Here is a 13,714-nt window from a genome sequence, read left to right on the forward strand (position 1 = left end):
GGGAAACATTTGGGAGACTCAAATACCTTGGAGTGATTGTCCAATACTTTTTGGAGATCTGGAGAAATAAATGATTTCGATGTGGTAACCATTAACAAACATAATTGTGCAATTACGCCTTGTTTTTCTTTCTTTAGAAGCTTTGTTATTCTGTTAGAGATGCTTACCTTTCTTGGTTTCCCTGTGATACCCCTTAACTCAACTTCCTTTCCTTCTGAAGAAAATTTCATGAAAAGTTCTTGAAAATTAAAAGCTATTGTATCCAAGGATTGTAGCCATTTGACTCCTAGTACAACATCAACACCACCCATTGGAATGGAAAGTATTGGGCTATTCAATACATATTCTCCCATGGATAGCTTGATATTATGGTACTTTCTAGAGAAATTTATGGTTCCTCCACTTACAACAGTCACTTGACACTCTGGTGCTGGATATAGGAAGCAATTCAATTCCTTGGCTATCTTACAATGAATAAAATTATGGGTACTACTTGAATCAATCAACACTATTACCTTTTTCTTCTTGATATGTCCTTCTATCTTTATACTCTGAGGAGTGGTAATTCTGACCAATTCATTACAAGATATGGTCGGATTCATTTCTTCTTTCCCTAGGGTTGGTTCCTGGTGAGTATCCCTTTCTTTTGATGTTTCTTGATACTTTTCTTCATGATATTTCACTACTTGAACCTTCTTCTTCTTGATATGTCCTTCTATCTTGAGAGTTTGAGGAGTGGTAATTCCTTCCATTGCAGTACAAGATATGGTCAGATTCATTTATTCTTTCTCTACAGTTGGTTCCTGATGTATATCCTCTTTTTTTGACGTTTCTTGATCCTTTTTGTCATTTGAAGACCTCTCTTGTGGAAACTTTGTCCCACCTTCCTTCAAACCTTCCATGTATTTCTTAAAATCTTCCATGCCTTTCTTCCAATATGCTTTCATGCCATCAATATCAGCTTCCATGGCATAGATAAAATTATTTATCTTTTTCTTCTCTATAATAACATTTACCCTTATATTCAATTTTCCAAAGTCCTCAATGTGCTCTGCCATTGAACCGTTTTGTTTTAGATTTATGAATTGGCTAAAGAAGGTGCTTCTCTTTGTATCCTCATAATGTGCTATCATTTCCTCCGTGAAAATTGACCACGTGACAAGTGGTTTACGAGAACAAAGCCCTTTATACCACAAAAATTGATTCGGTTCTAAATAATTAGATGCTACATACCTTTTGTAATAGTGATACACCATGTAGATCAAAATATTTCTCCATCTGCAGTATCCAATTCACCAAATCCTTGCCATCAAACTTCATGGTCTTGCTTTTTCTTGATTTTAGGAGCTTGATCTTGAAATGACTATAACGTTGTAATTTCAGATCTTAGGTTCTGAAATTTTGGCATGTAATAGCCCTTTGAGTCCTCTTTCTAACTCCGCAAGTTTGATCGCGATTGGATTCCTGAAGAAGGATTTATTCCCAATCTCCTGTGATCTCCTGATTATAGACTAGTTCAATAGAGTGAACTTGTACAACGAGCCACGTGTCACTGTTTCAACCTTATGTTCTGACAATTATACACAAACACGATACAATATGTCATCTTTCTATAACATCTGAGGATATTTGAATCTGATGCTCCGAGAAAAAGTTATGATGATTTTCCCAAGGTCACCTATTTAGGATGTAGTTTGGGAGTCTCCAAAAATCCTAACTTCCCCAGACCATATATCCAAAAATATACCGAGACAAGATCTGAAATTCAGACCCGAGGTTTAGGCCAATTTCTTCTCAATTTTTCTTTTTCTATTTTTTCTTCTGAAACTTCGTAGCGAAAAATTTATAGTGAAAATTCCACGATGACCTATTTTAGATGAAATTCTTGAGCTTGCAAAAACCCTAACTTCCTCAGATCATATCTATGAAAATATAGCGAAACAAGATCTGAAATTCAAACTCAAGGTTTAGCGAGATTTCGTCTCACATGGTTTTTTTTTTGCTTCTGAAACGTTGTAGAAAAAAAGATAGCGAAAATACCATGATGGCATGTTTGGAGCAGCGAAACCCTAGAATCCAAAGCTTTGGTACCAAATGTTATGAAACCAACTCACAAAAAGATAGAAAAGATAGATAGATGCCTTCAAAGTAAGCTTGTTTGAGGGGGAAACCTCCTTTACATTACACAAATGAATAATTCTTGGATGATACAAATGACAAGACCTCCTTTCTATATATAGGAGTCTAAGGGGTCATAATATAATCAGAGCCGACATAACAATAATAATGTAAGGGCACAATAATAACAATAGTGGTCTTCTATGGGGCACAATAATAACAATATGTGGACTACATGGGCACAACAATATAATAATGGGGTTGTACTAATAACAATAAGGGATTACACTAGTAGTATAGTGACCTAACAACAAGCATAGAGATTTAGAGGACTTCTACAAGTGTTACATTGCTAACTAGATTGTAATGATACACTCTCAAGTGCCATAATTTGTAATAAAATCTTTTGAAAATAATAGATGAATTGACCAAACATGAACGAAAAACATTTCAAAATATGAAGTAGTCAATGTTTACCACTGAAATTCTGGAATTGATTTTCATGCAAACTTATTAATGTACTTGATGAGTGTTGAGACTTAGAATGCTCAAGGTAGTAATAGCATGTGTTCAAAAATTCAAAAATCAAATTTGAAAGAAGAACAAATTCAAATTTGTGAAAATCAAAACGAAGCAAATTAAAGTTTACATTAACTTTACAAATAATAGTACAACATGGCTAGGATTCCATTGCAAAGATTTTTTTCCCACAAGTATCAACATAAATAATAAATGTAAACTCATTGTGTGCATTCTTTTGTGGGAATGAGAATATTTTGAGCTTATGATCTCAAAAGGGAAGTTCATCATCATAGGAATAAAAAATTGGGATAGGTTCTTGAATACCAAAATTACTATGATGATTGCATGTTTGAAAATTAGAATGGACCAGAATAATTCCTTGATTATTGTTTTCTATATCTTAAAAAAGTGATTCATGCAAGGAATTGGGAATATGAGAGTCAGAAAAAACCATTTCTGAAGAACAAAGAGGCTAAGTATTTTCATTTTCAAAGTTATCGTCATAAATAACTTCATTAATATTATTTTCCTATGAATTAAATAAATCAAAACCAGGCAATTAATTAAATACCAAATTAAGAGAATCCTGAGGATTATTGATTGAATTATCAATTGAATTTTCTGTACCAATATAAAAAATTAATAATTCGTTATTAATATCAATTCCTCTCTTTTTTAAAATTAAATTTGTATTCAAAAGGATTGTGGATTGATTATGAATTAAATTATTATTGTTAAAGATATCAGGTAGAGAGAAAAATGGTAAGTTTAAGATATATACCTGAAGGTTTCTCTATGCATAGATCATTTCTGATTTTCCAAAATAGAAAATCCAAATTCTTTGCACATTTGATCAATCTGTAGATTGCTATTGATATGTTCCAATTTATTATCAACAAATTCTAAATTAATTGCAATAGTTTATGCATCATGATTAGTATTTCTAATTTCAATTTTTGATGAATTGGAGTTGTCAATTTGAGAAATTGAATCATCGTTAACAATGGATATACATTTTGGTTCTTCATGGTTATTATAGTGCAAAGACACTAAATGTTTGAACCATCCAATTAATTGGAATTGAGGAGGAAAATATTTGGACTGAAATTGCATTAAAATTAATTTAAATATAATAGAAAACATATCCAAAGTCACACCGTCCATCCTATGCAATTCTTCCAACTAATCACACACATTTGCATAATCATATTCTTGAAAAAAGTGAAGGAAAATATTTGATAATTCGTCTCAATTATGTATGGAGGCAACTGGAAGTGATAAGCAGCAGTTTTTAGCTTTACCTCTCAAAGTAAGAGTAAATATTCTACAAATATTATCTTCATCAATATTGAAATTATTGAGAATTAAAATAAATTGAAGGAGATGATTAAAAGAAAATGTCTTACCATTATAATTTACCTAAGAAAGGGTCTGGACTGCCTTTATTAGAGTGGTTGGTGGATGAGGTCCAATATAGAAACTCGAAGGAGGTATTTTAAATAGAGCCATAGTAATAAGATAAAAGCTTAAAGTACAAAATCTTCAACACACACATTTAACTATGGCCCTTCTTTTAGCACCAAAAATGTTGATGGCCCAAAATGACAATGTCAACATTATAAGGGAGACCACCAGATCGGCAACTTAAAGCAACTACTTTTCCATTTGGAATGGTGGTTCTAACTAGCTAAACTAGGTTTAGTTACCTTCTCTCTATCTCAGGGGGCTTATAGTATGTCTATTACTTTAAAATAGAGAAGAGACATCAGATCTTCCCTCTTGCAAAGCTCATGCAAGAAAGTGATTGTTAAGGTAAATTGATGGCTCAACCATGCCACTATAAAATCTGCCCATTGTGTAATGGAATATCTAGAATGTAATATTTAATGCCAAATGCAGATCTACTCTAAGTAACAAAATGTAAATGCTAAATCTATCTCGATTGAAAGAAGTATTAGTCCCCTATCAACCAAGAGAAAAGTAAAATGAGAATTGGACTAGCTTTGAATTTAGAATAAAAATGAAGTCAATAATCCATGGAAATAGTTCCAATACTTATTACTAGTTCAAGAAAGTATATGTATTCATCTATTTGATGAATAGTCATCAGATCTCTGGTGCACATATATCCAAATTCAAATAAAATGAATTAAAACAAAAACATATATTACTGAATTAAGGAAATAGTTCTCATAAAACAATCATTATTAAAACTAAGATAAATTTAACATGAATTTGCTAAATAGTTAATACTATTTCCTATTTATCTATTTGAATTCATAGTTTAAGTTGACATAGATAATATCCATCAATTAAAGATTGCTTTCAAATGATTAAAACAAGCATGTATTTAAATGAATTTACAATAGTGCAAAATTTCAAAAACACATACTTATGTAGATCAAGAATTGTGTCAATTTCCTTTTAAATGCAGGCCATCAATCACCCTCTATCTTTGACAATTGTGTATAACAAGTTAAAGCTATGATTAAACCCTTTGATTACATGAAATTCCCAAGAACGTTCATGATAACATGAAATTTTCAAAGCTGAAATACATCTCTTTTAATATCCATAAATCTAACACAAACTAGCTAATTCTCTACAAACATATTGCTCTCTAAAGTATTGCAAAAAACCCACTTTCTGCAATGAGTTTCCTCCCCATGTTTTAGATCTGGAAGCCCCTTCCAATTCAGCAAAAGCCATATTTATAATTACAAATGAAAACCAAAGTGAGAGAGATGTGGGAGAAATAAATTTCCTTCAACAAATTCATTGACCAAAATTTTATTTCCTCACTTACTAGAGAAATTCCATTGTTCCAAGTATTCTTTTCCTCATCTCCCCAATTTCTCTCTTGCCAAAAACCAATTAAAAGTAAATTAAATTGTAAATCAAAATCAAAATTACCAAATTTCGGAAAACAAATGTCTCCAATCAATATTCAATTAAATAAATAAATAAAAAGAAATTATAGCTTTCCATTGATCCCTGTAAATATCTTTTTGGTCAAAGAAGACATAATCAAATGGATCTAAAATCAACAAATGCTTTGGGAAAATCAAAATGAAAAAAATTGAACTCATAAAATTAGTTTTGATTGCAAATTTAGAGTTTAATTTTCTGCTAAATTTTAGACTTAGTGAATGACCAAATCTGATCATACAACTACTTCATAAATATTTTCCATGATTTTATCTTTCTAATGAGCCATCCTCGACGTCATTTGGCCAAGTAAAACTCAACTTATGAGCCTCCAAAGTTGAAGTGTCAAAAGTGTCATAGTTTTGGAAAAATGCATGTCTCCGTTAAAATTCAAAAAAATTATTAAAAAGCTTAGTCTAAAATTAAATTAAAATTTATTAATTAACTAATTATAGTTCTTATACAATTTAATTAAAATCATTTAATGTACTAATTAAATCAATTATTTAAATTAATTAGTTAATTTTAAAAATTTAAAATTCAAAATTCAAAACTAATTAATTTAATATTATGAAATTAAACTACAAACTATTAAAGAAGAAAAATTTAAACTCATTACAAAATACAATATAATTTACATATGATTTAAATTTATAAAAAAATTAATTAAAAATTAATTTAATTAAATTTTTTAGAAAAAAATTATTTAAAATAAATTTAACTAATTTATTTAAATAATAATACAAAATATATTATTTAACATTATAATAATATTGTATTCACACAATTACTTAACTAAGGAAACAAAGTATTAACAAACCTCTATATTATAACCAAGCCTATTGGAGTTATGAGGGACATCAGAGGAGAGAGATTTAGTGATATCAGAGGTTTTTGAAATGAAGTTACGATGGAACAAAATCTCAATGGATGAAGATTATCGAGAAGTGGGGCTGGTGGGAGAGTTATATCGAAGGATTTATTAAAGAAAAGTCCCGATGTGTTTGGAGCATGTAATAATAAAATTTTGGAGGGTCAGGAAATTAAACATTGAACATCAATGGTTTCATTATATGAGAGGTGTTGAGCCATCGTAGCATCAGGGAGAAATAGATATCATAGGTTTTTTAAAATGGAGTTACGATATTTATTGGTTTCTAGGTTTCGATGGAATGAGGAGAGGAGGGCCACTTGGAGTGGGACCCTCCCTCTTATCTATAAACTCAACCACTTAAAAAAAACTAGAGCCACCTTGTAATAAAAGCCTTGACATTAAGAATTACAAGAACTTTTAATTTCGGGATTTACGATCCTCTTAATTTTTTGAAATTGAGATGTGTAAACTTCTGAAATCTCAAAAACACATATTTTTAATTGATCTACAATTTTTCTGCAATGATTTTGTAGGAACATTAGCAAAAATTAAGTAATTAGTAAAAATTAATTTAAAATAAATATTTACAGTTAGTTTACAAAAATTAAAATAATATAAATCTTGTACATTTTTTAGACCTTATGGTAAAAATCACTGAACTTTGGAGGAACACCATTTTCAAACCGTGAATCTAAATGAGATGAAACAAGAACCGATGGAAATCTTGGAAAAATTCTAACGAAATGAACCAATCAAAAGAAGGATAAATTGTAGGACACTTAATGAAAAGAAAACATTAAAAGATGATTAGCCAAAATTTACAGAAAGAATTCCCATTATTTAAAATAAATAAGTTAAGAATGGGTGTGTTGTGATTTCAAAATAATATGAGTCTAATGCAGGTGCATAAATGGAGTACAAGTGTTGATGAAGAATGGACCAAGGCTTGATAATGTGATGGGATGTTCACATGGTGATGTTGGGAGATAAATGTTTTGTAGATATTTTCATTAAGACATGAGTTTGGTTTTTAGAATAAATTACAAGAAATATTTCGTAATGTAAATATAATTTTAGTTTCCCATATTTTGTGAGAAGGGGAATTGAATCATCACTTGCGACTCTTAGTTATCCCATGTATATTTATTTTTAAAGACAAATAGTGTTTGAGAAGAAAAGTGTGTGCAACAGAGGAGACGTGCAGTGCAAGAAGAGAGGAGAATCTCTAGTGATAGGAGAAGATGTGGAGGATGTGAGGCCTTGGTTGCACATGCCCACATTGTAAATTTGGTCAGTTTAATGTATGTCTAGATTTGATTAATGAAAAATTTGTTTAATGCCTCCGTACATGTTTGTTTCCTTATCTATATAATGTTAACTTGATTTGTTGAGGGCTACACTTGTTAAGTCAATTTACAGTGATAGTTGGAATTTTCATCGTTGTATGCCTTTATTTCAAAGCGATTCTTTGCTTTAAGTTTGATCTTGGATTGGACATTTTATCTCTGTGTGTATGAAGTAATAACTTCATATGGATGTCGTAGTGTTGTTGATGTGTTATGAATATACGTTTTTGGTCTGTTGATGTCTACTACTACTACTAGTGTATGATAGTGTCGTAGATTGGTTGTGAACATTTATGAGATGTTGTATGCTTATTAGAAAGAATAACCTACATTGTAGATGTTGATGTGTTTGTCGATTTCTAGTGAAGATTGTTAACTCCATTAAAGACCATGAACTATGTTGTATATATATGGTTTGTGTAGCATGTGTATGGATGTCTAGTTTGTGTATGTTTGTTGGTGGATGTCCCTTAGTGTGCTAGTGATTCTATTTATTAGAGATGCCTCGAATTTAATGGGAAGAGTATTCATGTGTGCTCAAACAAGTGTCAACGTTTCTAATATTGTCACACCCTTTCAATTGGGGTTTAGACCATTAGTAGAGAGAGAAAGAGTAATTCTTATGAAGAAAGGCATGTGAAGTTCTTAATATCATTAAGGAGCAATTCACGATCATGGAGAACTAACCATGCAAAGGGTTGAGTCATTTCCTCTTCTTGGAATATGAAAATACGAAGTTTTGTGCCACTGAAAAAAATATTTTGGAGCACCTAAATGATTTCGATTGCACTACAAAAATATTTTTCAACACCTACAACAAACATTTTTAAGTATTGCGATTTTGAGTTTTTGAATCCGACTTTGCTTACTCAAAATATTATTTGATAAGTGAACCCCATGTGATTTGGGTGAGGTAAGAAATGGATTGGGAGTCTTGAGAGAGATCTCTCATGGCACTTGGCAAAGGGAATGTCCATTCTTATTTTGAATACATACTTTTTAATTATATTTGTGAAATCCTAAAATGTGTTTAGAGACAAAGCTGTGAGATATCGGTTGGAGTATCTAGGGTTATCGACATCTGGGGTAACTCGACCTCTCACCATCACATTATAGTGGGGTAACTTAGATTTTCCAATCCATGAAGTTTTATTGATGGATTTGTCTTTTGTATTCAAAATGATTCATTGGATTCATGGTTTCGGTTAAGCTAGCATTGTGGTTTTTCTCTCTGAACTAAAAATTTTATTGATATGTTTGGCTTAATTGATTCCATTTTCAATTCCTCTAAAAATGGAGGGTGGTTTAGAATGGATAGAATCTCTTGGATGATTTGAAAATCAATTTCCTACCTTATTTTCTATGGATACAATATTATTTATGAGTCAAAATCAATTTCTTCTCTTTTTTTCTATGTACATTCTTGTAGATGCTCCAATTATGTCATGAAAGTTAAGGTTACAATTTTGAGAATGCCAATATCTCACTTTTTATCTCCAAGACCACTAAAATAAATAAATTATTTTTGTGTTATTTTGTATCATCCTAGGTGTATCATAGTCAAGGATTGTTATTCTTTTAACTTTTAATAAGGGAGGAATGTCAAACCTGAGGTCAAAAACATGGGCGCCCGAATTCTTTGATGGAAAGTGTTGTAACAATTTTTTTTTGATAAGTTAGATATTTGATATATATATATATATATATATATATATATATATATATATATATATATATATATATATATATATATATATATATATATATATATATATATGGTAAAAGGTGATAATAAAAAAATAGAAAAAGGGAAAAAAATGAAATATAAAATAATGAAATCCCAAAGAATAAATTGGGCTAGTTGAAACACCACTCATTTATTTGTTAATTGTGTTTAATTTATTCTAAACATGATTAGCTTGGAATTTAAATCAAAGTTTAATTGTAAATAAATATGACAAGGTATTTTGTCATTTTAGGTTAAAGTTATAAATGCTTTCAATAGTTGATGATCCAGAGCAAAGTAATCAATGGGTCCACACCCACTCCACACGCCCCTAGACCCTATGATGTTTAATCAACTAAGGGTTGGGGGGGGGGGGGGCGGGCGGGCGGAAAAATGTGGTCCACCCCGAAACTACCCTCACCACGTGCCTTTTTCTCAGCCACTTCACACCCCCCACTCTAAAACCATATATCACCAGCCAACCCCCCCCCCCCAAAAAAAATCCACCTTTACACATTCAATTGATGATTATGCCTCCGCTCCCACCATTTTCAAATAAAACTGCAACCACCGTTATTCTGCCACTTGTCACTCTCTCATATGTCGATTCTAAAACCCGTATAAATCTCGTTACCAATTCATGCTTCTCCTGTGACATTCAACGGGTATTACCCGATAAGAAGATTTAACCAATCAAAAGCCATTTTACTTTGTTTTATTCATAATTGACTCACTAACCATCATCCTCTCCATTGCCGAACTAGAATTCAACTATTTATGACCAGTATCAGGCCGAACAAGTGCCTAAGTTATCATCGAAGATTGCACACGTTGCTACCTACTAGTCAACAACAAAACCATCAATTTTCCTGGTAATTGTGGTCATTTTCACCCTTCTTCTACTATCATGGCCTCTAAAAAGAAATCAAATGCTATGGAAAACTCCATGTTGCGCCTTACCATTGATTTAGATCATTAGCCTTTAGTCCACCAATATTTTAAAATTGTTGAAACCAATTATGAGTTTGATCTCTATGAACTCCACAGTTGGTTAAAACATAAATTCATTGACCAAAGTGATTAAATAAACCTCTCGAAGTCCTCCTTACCCCAGTTTAGTATTCCATAGACCAACCATTTCCCAAATTTTGTTGTATGGTGTCATGATAGGTATATTCCCACTCAAAGAGTAGTAGTTTCTAAAAACAATGAAATTCTATTTACTATTACTACTGAGTCAATCAACAAAATGTTGGAGATTCAAAACACTAAGTCCTTACAATCATTTTCTCCAAAATCCCTCATGGAGAAAACTTTCCCTAGAGAGCCAGAATATTTGAAACCTTTTTACCAGAAGATGTCTAGTTACCTAAAGCCAACCCACCTTATGAATCATTTATGTTTCCAGAAAGGACCAAGCAGATTATATCTATTTCTTCATGTATGTTAGTGTATCATTTTGATCAGTGGGTCGATGAGGACTTAATATGTTTTCTGTCAGTTTTCTACACAAATAGAAAGACTTCTTTGATTTTCAATTACATTGGATACTTAGCAGAGTCAAGTCATTATGAGTTCATGAAATTACCTACGGAAGGAGTATTCAAGTATGCCTCTATTTTAGTATACTTGTTTTTCTTTAATCATTCAGAGAGGTTTTCCTTTCATCTATAGAAGATGGACAGTCAAGGGAATCCACACTCACTCATCCATTGGACTTCCCTCGTGAGGAAGAACACCACTGAATTCACATTCTGTGATTTTGTAGATAAATTCCTATATGTTGCTACATTTTTATTCAACACTGATGCAAAGCGAAGAATTGGGACAAAGATTAGGAAAATATCCATCTCACTGAGAAGACCAACATGGGATATTGGTATTTATAGCAAAATTATGAAAAGACTAGGATATATGGATGTGATCTTCCACCATTCAAACTACCTAAATTTGTTCCTATTCGTATATTTGCACTAGAGTATATCAGATAAATGATCAACATGGATCAATTACATTTCGTTGCATCCAAGAAAAAGGCTAAATTTAAGATTAAAACTCAATTAGGGCCCTTTATTTGTAATGATAGAGAAACAAGAAAGGAGGCAAAAGATCTCCTGAGAAAAATGAAATTTAAGCTTAGTTTCACCTAGTCTTCTGATCCCCTAGGAGTAATTTCAAAACTAAGGATAGAACAAAAAACAACCTCGTATACTCATACTCCTAGGCCTAAGATAGAACAATTTATGAAGTAGGATGAATGGAAGGAAAACACACTTCAGGAAGAAGAGGAATAGGTTATAACATCTATACCATCACAAACTCCTCTAAGAGAAGAAAAACATGATAAAAGGATTAGAGATAGTGCTTCCCATGGAAGCAACAACTTCAACCAGGGAATTTAAAATTTACAGTAAAAGGTAGAAGATGTTAGAAAGCTATATATTACAGAGCAATGGAACACATAAAATATATTTCAAAAATATAAACACAAAAAAAACATAAAAAAGAGAGACACAGATATAAATGGTTCATCCAATTTGGGCTACGTCCAAGGAGAAACAGCCAGTCCTTCCTTTTATATCAGCCAGCAAATTGAAGAGATACAACCTATAGCAGATCTATTATAATTCTCTCTTCTCTCTCGCTCAATCTCCTCTCTCTTTCTCACTCAGAATATAGATCTACATAGACGCAATAAAATGCCCTCATATATAGCGAGGGGTTGCCTGCTAGGGAAAAAACCCTAAATTAAACATAACTTCTACCGTCATATCTCCGCCTAATGAACGACCCAAATTGACTACGAAATTACAATATTTTACAAGGCAATTTTACATCTATTTTTAGCTTCGGGGGAGATACGCTCGATCCCTCTTGGACCCCCCTTGCAGCGCAAATATTACAGGTGGTGTTGCTACCACATTATGAATTGGGGTTCAATGCAGTGATACCATTGAATAAAGAAGATAAGCACGCTCCACATCCAACAGAAGAGAGCTAGTAAAATTGATACACATTCATAAGACACTACACAATAGCGCTCAATTACCCTAACAGGCCCATTCATATCATCATCTTCTAGTAGAGAATAAATGGTTATAAATTGTCCTTCATCTTCATCAATTCCAAATGTGTCATCATCTCAAAGAGGAGAATTGTAGTAGAAAGAGAAGAGTATCTTCCTAGTTTACAAAGAAATCAAGCAGAGGATTCAATCTTTGAAGGCTTCCACCTACACATGGTTTTGGAAGAAGACATCCTCTACTCAACACAATATGCTTTATTCCTTCGATATTGAGAAGGGAAATATGCAAATAGTCTTTTTGGAGACCAAAATCACTCATCTAGGAGTGTTGAAGATTATATCAAGTCTATTTTTACTTTTGATACAAATTTGATTTATCTTGTTGAGCACACTAACCTTCATGAGAAATCTGTTAAGATGATCTATTCTTCCCTTACAAGTTCAATTATGGCACCATCAAAACTTAAACATTCATTAGATAATGTACAGTCTTAGTTAAAGTTATAAAATGTTTCTCCTTCAGCAAAAGATACCAAAATCAAATCCTAAGTTAGAGGATTTAGTCATAAAGTTGTGATATGATCCCACAAATGTGAAAGCAGCAGAAGAACTTTTCAAGACTAAAAATGCAGACATAGTTGCTCTAAGAAAACAACTTAAGCTTCCATCTACAAAAGATCCATAAGAAAAAGAGATAGGGTAGTTAGAAATGGAGAAAGAAAATATGTTCAAGATCACAATTGAACAAAACATGCAAATTGAGAAAATGGAGACTGAGATTGAAAAGCTCCTAAAGGGAAAAGAACAACAGCAACCCCAACACCTGATATAACACTAGGATCTACATCAACCATTATAACAAACAAATGGGACTACAACAACTGATCCAGTAGCAGAGCTAGAACAACCTATGGAAGATTTGTCAATTAAGGAATAAGAGGTCAAAAAATAAGGAATCAACTCGGAAATTTACAAGAATAGAAACTAAACATTAACAATGCCTATCTAGCTGAGTTGCAGAATTCATACAAGCTACTACAAAGACTTCAATTCCTACAAGGCCAATATGTTATCATTGATACTATCACATAGGTTAGAGAATGTATTTGGATCTAGATAAATGAAGCCATCACTAAGATATGGCTTTCAACTGGAATAATATTTGATAAAGATGA

This window comes from Pinus tabuliformis, chromosome 8, assembly GCF_031772625.1.
Source record: "Pinus tabuliformis cultivar Carrire ecotype Pingquan chromosome 8, CPIR1, whole genome shotgun sequence".
In the NCBI taxonomy this organism is placed as follows: domain Eukaryota; kingdom Viridiplantae; phylum Streptophyta; class Pinopsida; order Pinales; family Pinaceae; genus Pinus; species Pinus tabuliformis.